At 39.7% G+C, this 9,801-nt stretch overlaps 1 long non-coding RNA gene and 2 other non-coding genes across 3 annotated transcripts; 1 reads left to right on the top strand and 2 right to left on the bottom strand.

The window, feature by feature from the left end:
• Positions 1-929: 929 nt before the first annotated feature.
• On the bottom strand, positions 930-1,036 carry LOC146903650 (small nucleolar RNA R71). Its single transcript, XR_015020761.1, has one exon. It is a non-coding gene; the product is annotated as a small nucleolar RNA R71 (small nucleolar RNA).
• A 3,200-nt stretch (positions 1,037-4,236) lies between these two features.
• LOC146903649 (uncharacterized) lies at positions 4,237-6,351 on the top strand. Its single transcript, XR_015019479.1, has 2 exons — positions 4,237-4,363; positions 4,394-6,351. It is a non-coding gene; the product is annotated as an uncharacterized LOC146903649 (long non-coding RNA).
• Positions 6,352-7,693: 1,342 nt separating this feature from the next.
• Positions 7,694-7,800, bottom strand: LOC146903648 (small nucleolar RNA R71). The gene has a single exon (XR_015020760.1). It is a non-coding gene; the product is annotated as a small nucleolar RNA R71 (small nucleolar RNA).
• Positions 7,801-9,801: the final 2,001 nt, after the last annotated feature.

The following is a 9,801-nucleotide window of genomic DNA, read 5'->3' as shown; positions in this document are numbered from 1 at the left end:
TTGCTAGAAGTAAACTCTCACCGGACTTTCATCGGAAAGGTGAGGGGCTAAGGGAAACCGGTCTTTAGAAATTAGTGTGTAAACCATGAAATTAGAAGTTTAGGTTTTGTCTAGTGAAGGATTAGTTATTAAGATGAACCAATGATCCTAAGGCCCCTTTATTATTATTGTTTTTACCTTCAGCAATCAAACCCTTTCTAATCAACTTTCTCTCCTCTAATCATTCATTAAAAGTTAATTAAATTGACCAACTCCCTAGCGGAACGATACTCTACTTACTACTATTACTTCGATAGGCCGTGCGCTTGCAGTTTGGCTATATCAAGTTTTTGGCGCCGTTGCCGGGGAGTTAACTAATTTGATTAGCTTTTTCTTAGTGATTAGAATTCTCTCTTCTTCTTTTTCTTTTCTTTTTATTTTTATTTTTACCTTTTTATTTTTCTGTTATCGTTAACTTCTTGGGTTCTCAACCTTGTATGCGAAGAACTAGAAATCAAGCGGTATTCATACCCGAGATCGAAAGGTTCTTACATAGAAGGAGGAGAGCAGCACAAAATAACACCGCCATGGCCAATCGCACTCTCAAAGAGTATGCAACGCCGTCTACGGCTGAGCCACAAGCTGTTATTGTGTACCCAACGGTTGAGGATGACAACTTTGAAATCAAGCCTGCCCTACTTAACTTGGTGCAGCAAAATCAATTCTCGGGATCCCCCACAGAGGATCCCAATCTTCACATCTCTGTTTTCCTACGAATTAGTGGAACCATGAAGGAGAACCAAGAGGCCGTAAGACTTCATCTCTTTCCCTTTTCCTTAAGGGATAGAGCTAGCGCTTGGTTCCATTCCCTCGAAGTCGGTTCCATTACTTCATGGGATCAGATGAGGCAAGCATTCCTTGCCCGTTTCTTTCCACCATCTAAAACCGCTAAACTTAGAGACCAAATCACACGGTTCAATCAAAAAGATGGGGAATCTCTCTATGAGGCGTGGGAGCGTTTCAAAGAAATGCTAAGACTTTGTCCCCACCATGGCCTAGAGAAGTGGCTTATAGTCCACACTTTTTATAATGGCTTGTCTTATACCACTAAGATGTCTGTTGATGCAGCTGCAGGTGGAGCACTTATGAACAAAAACTACACGGAGGCGTATGCCCTAATTGAAGACATGGCTCAAAATCATTACAAATGGACCGACGAGAGAGCCATCTCTAGTTCTTCATCCTCCAAAAAGGAGGCAGGTATACACGAAGTCTCTAACTATGATCACCTTGCTTCTAAAATTGATACACTAACTGAAAAACTTGAAAAATTCAATGTTAGTGCTATCAATTCTGCATCTACTCCTTCTTGTGAAATATGTGGTATAGCTGGTCATGCTGGTGTTGATTGCCAACTAGGTAGTGCTACTAATGGTGTTGAGCAAATGAATTATGCTCAATACAACCAAGGGATGCGACAAAATCAAAATTTTTATAAAAACCAAAATCTCTATGGACAAGTAGCACCACCCGGTTATGCAAACAACCAAAGATTCACTCAAAAATCCAATTTGGAAATTTTGTTGGAAAACTCTATTGCCAACCAAAACAAACAACTTCAAGAACTCAAAAACCAAACTGGATTTCTGAATGATTCTCTTTCCAAGCTCAATACCAAGGTTGATTCTATTGCTACTCACTCTAAAATGCTTGAAACACAAATCGCCCAAATAGCCCAACAAGTGGCTACATCTTCCCAAACACCGGGAGTCTTTCCTGGTCAAACCGAAGCCAACCCCAAAGCCCAAGTTAATGTCATATCTTTTAGGGGTAGTAAATTAGGCGAAACTTTTTCTAAGGTTAAAAACATTGGGAAAGAAAATGTCAAGCCCTTAGGTGATAAAGTTGTGATAGAAGAAGCTAAACCACTTGAAGAAAACAAAACTCCATCCCCCTTAAATCCCGAAAAGCTTAAATTAGAGGGTAAATTTGAAAAATTTGTTAACATACTTAGGAAGATTTGCATTAAACTTCCCTTTGCTGAAGCTTTGTCTAGGATGCCTCTTTATGCCAAGTTTTTAAAGGAAATTTTTTCAAAGAAAAGGGCTATAGAGCATAATGAGACAATAGCCTTGGCTAAGGAAACTAGTGCAATCATCCAAGAAGCACCCCCTAAGCTTAGAGATCCAGGTAGCTTTGCCATACCATGTGAAATTGGGAATGAATCCATAAACAAAGCCTTATGTGACTTAGGAGCTAGTGTTAGTTTGCTGCCTTTGTCTCTGCTTAAAAGGATAGGGATAGGAGAGTTGAAACCTACCGAGATGGAATTAAAAATAGCTGATCGTTCTACCATGAAACTTGTAGGATTTGTCGAGGACATACCTGTTAAGATAGAGGGGATATACATCCCCACTGATTTTGTAGTCGTTGACATTGAAGAGGACGATGACGTCCCTATAATCCTAGGTAGACCGTTCCTCGCAACTGCAGGAGCCCTCATTGATGTTAAACTTGGTAGGATCGTCTTTCAAGTGAGTGATAAGATGGTAGGATTTGAGTTGGAAAACGTTATGAAAGGTCCCGCTCTTTACTCTTGTTGCATGCTTAACGATCATGTTGTGAAAGAACGTTTTATAGCGCCATCTACACAACATGATATCTTTGATCCATTCTAAGGACTCTTTCTAACCGTCAAGCTAATGACATTAAAAGAGCGCTTCGTGGGAGGCAACCCACGCATTTAATTGTTTTTGTTTTGTTTTTCTTTGTTTTAATTTGTTTTGTAGGTAATTGTCCAAGTATGATTCGAGAAAAATCAAGAAAATGAAAAATTTTGAAGTCCCTCTGACCAGAGTGTTGGCACGGCCCGTGCTGGATCTGGCACGGCCGTGCCAGTGTTTTTGAAGAAAAGAAGGTTGGGAGCCACAGAAAGTTGGCACGGCCCGTGCCAAGGTTGGCACGGCCGTGCCCGTGTTCTGGCCTTTTTAAACCAAATTTTTCTTCTTCTTCTCCATTCATTCTCAAACCACAAACCTCTCTCTACCTTCAAACTTCTCTCTAAACCTCCATAACCTTCAAACCTCCATATCTCACTCAAATCTTCATCAATCTACTCCATTCTTTCACCAATCAATCGCAAACTTCATCCAAAACAAAAATCACCAATCAAAAACAACTTTCATCCACCCAAACCCATAATTCACCAAAACCCTAATCCTTCAAAACCTAACCCAATCACCACAAAACCTCAACCAATCTCCACAACTAAACCCTTAAACCTTACTTAAACATCCACCCCAACCCTAAACCAATCCTTTCCACCAAAAATCTTCCCAAACCCCAAACTTTCATACCAACCATAACCAAGGTCAAATGGCTTCAAGAAGAAGAAGTGGAAAGGAACCAGCAAGTTCTTCCGGTCCTCCCCCAAAGAAGCAAACACAAGTCAAGAATCATGGAATTCAGTTCAAAGACAACAAACAAAGGGACAGGTACAAAATTCTTACTTCTAAAACCTTACATCCCTCTAGATATCCTGATTCCTATGATTTGCAAGTGCTAGGGCTTAGAGATGATGTTTTTAGGTTAATAGGTAGGCTAGGTTGGACTGATATGCTAACACCTTTGAGGGGTTATGAGAATTTTACTTATGAATTTTTAAGCTCACTTGTTTTCACTAAAGATAAGTTGAATTTTGATAACCCTAACCATAGAGTTGTTTTCCGGTTAATGAACATTGATTATAATATGTCTCTTCAGCACTTTTGTGAAGCCTTAGGTTTTGTCAATGAGGGGTATATTCATTGGGATGATAGTCTGAAACCGGATAACTATGACCCAGCTGCCTTTTGGAACCGTATCACCGGCCTTGATAACTATGTCCCTAGAGCCAACAAAGCTAGCAACATTCACAACCCCGTACTTAGGTACCTTCAGAGGGTCATGGCTTGCACTATTTGGGGTAGAACCGAGCTAGGAAACACTAGAACCGATGAGTTGTTCATGTTATGGGCAATGCTCTATAACCACCCCGTCAACACTGGCTTTTATTTGATTGATTACCTAGACTTTGTAGCTACTAGACCAGCCGGTAGGGGAGACATAGTGGTGGGTGGCATCATTACATACATAGCTCGATGTTTTGGTGTGAGTGAGGATGAGGGGATCAAACCAATTGAGGGAAACAATAAGCTTAACCGGGAAACCCTCATTGCTATGAATTTCATTAAACATCGTCCACCACTCCATTACCAACTTAAGCTAAATGTGCCAATCGTGTTTTTATTGCCTAACCCATCTCGGACTACCACCGAGGTGGAAGAAAATTGGTTGTATGTTGATGATGTGCAGGTTCTAGAACAACAAGATGATGAAGGAGAGGGTGCTAGCTTGCACCATGATGAAGGAGAAGGTGCTAACTTGCACCAAGAGGGGCACCATGGCCATGAAGCCGATGAGCTTAATGAAAATCAAAGATGGACATGGATTCACAATGAAATCGAGAGGATGAGCACCGAGCAACAAAGGCAAGGTGTTGAGATCTCCGGCCTTCGCAATGAAGTTCAAAGGGGCAACCGTGTCAATGATGAAAATAATGAGATGCTCCGTCGGATGATGCAACACCTCCAACTTCAAGGTCCTCCTTACGGACCTCAATAAACAAATGTGAGCTTTCCTCTTCCTCTCTTCCCTTCTTCTTCTCCCTATATCTCTCATTCTTCTACTCATCTCCTTCTTTCATCCTCTTCTACTCCATCTTCTTCTTACTTCTTCTCCTTCTTTTTAATTTCTTTTTCTTTTGAATCATTGAGGACAATGCTTCCCCTAAGTGTGGGGGGGGCCTAATAAAGTGTCTAGAGTCGTAGTGTTCCCAAACTCCCTTGAACTTTATTCTTTTGTTTTGTTTTTATAGCAAGAGGCATGACTAAGTAGCTTGTTTTTAATGTAAATATGGCATAAAATTTTTGTTTTGTCTCTTCTCTAAAGGTTGTCTCTGGTACATGAAAATAGTTTCTTGTGTTTCTTATGTTCTTGCTATACCCATATCATGTTTTATTGTGAAAATCTCCAATGAGAAAAGCACCCGGTTGCAATCCTTGAGTAAATGTATGAATAGGTATTTTAAGGAACACGTTCTATCTTTAGTGTTAACTTAGACCCTTTAAAGTCTTAAGAGTAAAAGTAGTATAAGTTTGTGTGGGAAAATTAATCAAATTGTTCTTAATTGTTATATTCTTATTAATTTGTTAATGTTAAATGGGGCGGGAGAATGGCACCAACATATGGGGGAAAGGACAATTACATCCTAACTTCCTAATTGTGGTGGTGACTCCTTAATTTGAACTTAAAGTGAAACAAATTCATCAATACTAGGGGGAAAGGACAATTACATCCAAAAAGACTTCCTACGCGGAGATGAAACAAATAAATAATCTTGCAGCACTGCTTAGGGTGATTTTGAATCTAGGGGGAAAGGACAATTACATCCGAGAAGACTTCCTACGAGGATAGATAGCCCCTAAGCATCTGCAGCCCCTTTGTGCTTAATTGTTATATCTAATTTAATTTTAACTCAAATTCCCATCACTCTTATATGAAATGAAGAAAGGACTTTTCTCGGTTACTTTAGCACTAAGGATAGAACCTATTCCTCATAATATCTGTCTTATACAGGAGCAAGAAAAGGGTTGGACTGCACACACACACTCACTTGAGACTTGATGTTGGGTAGAATAGGTTCATGAGAAGTGTTTGAAATTGAAATTAGTGTACTTGAGGCAAAACCTTTCTTTGAGACTTATGTTCTTAATATTGCCATAAATCAATCTTCGTTGCTGCTATGTTTGCTGCCTTTTGCTTGAGGACAAGCAAAGATTCAAGTGTGGGGGAGTTTGATGAGTCATAGATAGTATTATTTATTGCCTTATTTAGTTTAGTTTTATTTTAGATTTGATTTTATTTTATTGCATTTTATTTTAGTTTAGAATATTTTACTTCAAATTGTGTTTTATTTTATTTTAGGAATAAATATATGGTGGAAGGTGCCTTGGAGCAAAAGAAAGAGGACTGGAGCAAAATACAGCGCAAGAATACGAAGATACGGGGCAAAAATACAATCCCCCTTACCAGAAGCTTGGCACGGCCCGTGCCAACATGTGGCACGGCCGTGCCCGTCCCCAGAACCACTTTTGCTGCTTTTTCTTCAAGGCCAAGTTACCCTGTTGCAGCTTTACCGTTTTATCCTTTTAGTTGCTTAGTTTCTAAGTCGAATGTAAAGCTATAAATAGAGTAGCTCTCCACCATAAACAATCATCCTTTACTTTGTTTATTTCAAGTATTATTTTAATAAAAGTCTTTATTTTCCTTTTACTTTCCTTGCAATTTATTTTACCGTATTTCTCTCTTCTTCCTCCATGTCTACGATGAACATGAGTGAGTAGACTTCTTAGTCTTAGGATTATTGGGGAGTCTAATGACTCAATCCTAAACAAAACATGTCTAAACCCTAATTTCTATGTAACCCTAATTTCTAATCTAGATCCACCGTCTTAACGTGGATTAACAATTATCAAACTGTGGAAGCGAAAGCGGAGGGTTTGATAATCGTTAATCCATCATCCCAAACATCAATTCATAAAGCGAGAGCGGAGTCTTGATGTTGGAACAAGTGAATCTAGACAATAGTTGCAAAACAGTGAAATAGTCTTTGCAACTATTGAGACAAAGAGTAGTTTCAATCCTCTATGCATCTTCTAGTAATCATGTCAGTGAAATAGGCTTGGTTGCTAGAAGTAAACTCTCACCGGACTTTCATCGGAAAGGTGAGGGGCTAAGGGAAACCGGTCTTTAGAAATTAGTGTGTAAACCATGAAATTAGAAGTTTAGGTTTTGTCTAGTGAAGGATTAGTTATTAAGATGAACCAATGATCCTAAGGCCCCTTTATTATTATTGTTTTTACCTTCAGCAATCAAACCCTTTCTAATCAACTTTCTCTCCTCTAATCATTCATTAAAAGTTAATTAAATTGACCAACTCCCTAGCGGAACGATACTCTACTTACTACTATTACTTCGATAGGCCGTGCGCTTGCAGTTTGGCTATATCAAGTTTTTGGCGCCGTTGCCGGGGAGTTAACTAATTTGATTAGCTTTTTCTTAGTGATTAGAATTCTCTCTTCTTCTTTTTCTTTTCTTTTTATTTTTATTTTTACCTTTTTATTTTTCTGTTATCGTTAACTTCTTGGGTTCTCAACCTTGTATGCGAAGAACTAGAAATCAAGCGGTATTCATACCCGAGATCGAAAGGTTCTTACATAGAAGGAGGAGAGCAGCACAAAATAACACCGCCATGGCCAATCGCACTCTCAAAGAGTATGCAACGCCGTCTACGGCTGAGCCACAAGCTGTTATTGTGTACCCAACGGTTGAGGATGACAACTTTGAAATCAAGCCTGCCCTACTTAACTTGGTGCAGCAAAATCAATTCTCGGGATCCCCCACAGAGGATCCCAATCTTCACATCTCTGTTTTCCTACGAATTAGTGGAACCATGAAGGAGAACCAAGAGGCCGTAAGACTTCATCTCTTTCCCTTTTCCTTAAGGGATAGAGCTAGCGCTTGGTTCCATTCCCTCGAAGTCGGTTCCATTACTTCATGGGATCAGATGAGGCAAGCATTCCTTGCCCGTTTCTTTCCACCATCTAAAACCGCTAAACTTAGAGACCAAATCACACGGTTCAATCAAAAAGATGGGGAATCTCTCTATGAGGCGTGGGAGCGTTTCAAAGAAATGCTAAGACTTTGTCCCCACCATGGCCTAGAGAAGTGGCTTATAGTCCACACTTTTTATAATGGCTTGTCTTATACCACTAAGATGTCTGTTGATGCAGCTGCAGGTGGAGCACTTATGAACAAAAACTACACGGAGGCGTATGCCCTAATTGAAGACATGGCTCAAAATCATTACAAATGGACCGACGAGAGAGCCATCTCTAGTTCTTCATCCTCCAAAAAGGAGGCAGGTATACACGAAGTCTCTAACTATGATCACCTTGCTTCTAAAATTGATACACTAACTGAAAAACTTGAAAAATTCAATGTTAGTGCTATCAATTCTGCATCTACTCCTTCTTGTGAAATATGTGGTATAGCTGGTCATGCTGGTGTTGATTGCCAACTAGGTAGTGCTACTAATGGTGTTGAGCAAATGAATTATGCTCAATACAACCAAGGGATGCGACAAAATCAAAATTTTTATAAAAACCAAAATCTCTATGGACAAGTAGCACCACCCGGTTATGCAAACAACCAAAGATTCACTCAAAAATCCAATTTGGAAATTTTGTTGGAAAACTCTATTGCCAACCAAAACAAACAACTTCAAGAACTCAAAAACCAAACTGGATTTCTGAATGATTCTCTTTCCAAGCTCAATACCAAGGTTGATTCTATTGCTACTCACTCTAAAATGCTTGAAACACAAATCGCCCAAATAGCCCAACAAGTGGCTACATCTTCCCAAACACCGGGAGTCTTTCCTGGTCAAACCGAAGCCAACCCCAAAGCCCAAGTTAATGTCATATCTTTTAGGGGTAGTAAATTAGGCGAAACTTTTGCTAAGGTTAAAAACATTGGGAAAGAAAATGTCAAGCCCTTAGGTGATAAAGTTGTGATAGAAGAAGCTAAACCACTTGAAGAAAACAAAACTCCATCCCCCTTAAATCCCGAAAAGCTTAAATTAGAGGGTAAATTTGAAAAATTTGTTAACATACTTAGGAAGATTTGCATTAAACTTCCCTTTGCTGAAGCTTTGTCTAGGATGCCTCTTTATGCCAAGTTTTTAAAGGAAATTTTTTCAAAGAAAAGGGCTATAGAGCATAATGAGACAATAGCCTTGGCTAAGGAAACTAGTGCAATCATCCAAGAAGCACCCCCTAAGCTTAGAGATCCAGGTAGCTTTGCCATACCATGTGAAATTGGGAATGAATCCATAAACAAAGCCTTATGTGACTTAGGAGCTAGTGTTAGTTTGCTGCCTTTGTCTCTGCTTAAAAGGATAGGGATAGGAGAGTTGAAACCTACCGAGATGGAATTAAAAATAGCTGATCGTTCTACCATGAAACTTGTAGGATTTGTCGAGGACATACCTGTTAAGATAGAGGGGATATACATCCCCACTGATTTTGTAGTCGTTGACATTGAAGAGGACGATGACGTCCCTATAATCCTAGGTAGACCGTTCCTCGCAACTGCAGGAGCCCTCATTGATGTTAAACTTGGTAGGATCGTCTTTCAAGTGAGTGATAAGATGGTAGGATTTGAGTTGGAAAACGTTATGAAAGGTCCCGCTCTTTACTCTTGTTGCATGCTTAACGATCATGTTGTGAAAGAACGTTTTATAGCGCCATCTACACAACATGATATCTTTGATCCATTCTAAGGACTCTTTCTAACCGTCAAGCTAATGACATTAAAAGAGCGCTTCGTGGGAGGCAACCCACGCATTTAATTGTTTTTGTTTTGTTTTTCTTTGTTTTAATTTGTTTTGTAGGTAATTGTCCAAGTATGATTCGAGAAAAATCAAGAAAATGAAAAATTTTGAAGTCCCTCTGACCAGAGTGTTGGCACGGCCCGTGCTGGATCTGGCACGGCCGTGCCAGTGTTTTTGAAGAAAAGAAGGTTGGGAGCCACAGAAAGTTGGCACGGCCCGTGCCAAGGTTGGCACGGCCGTGCCCGTGTTCTGGCCTTTTTAAACCAAATTTTTCTTCTTCTTCTCCATTCATTCTCAAACCACAAACCTCTCTCTACCTTCAAACTTCT

The sequence above is a fragment of the Medicago sativa genome, chromosome 7 (assembly GCF_051527215.1).
Source record: "Medicago sativa cultivar Bolivia chromosome 7, Bolivia_mono, whole genome shotgun sequence".
Taxonomy (NCBI): Eukaryota; Viridiplantae; Streptophyta; class Magnoliopsida; order Fabales; family Fabaceae; genus Medicago; species Medicago sativa.
The sequence above is the reverse complement of the archived record's forward strand: the minus strand, read 5'-3'. Positions and strand labels throughout refer to the sequence as shown.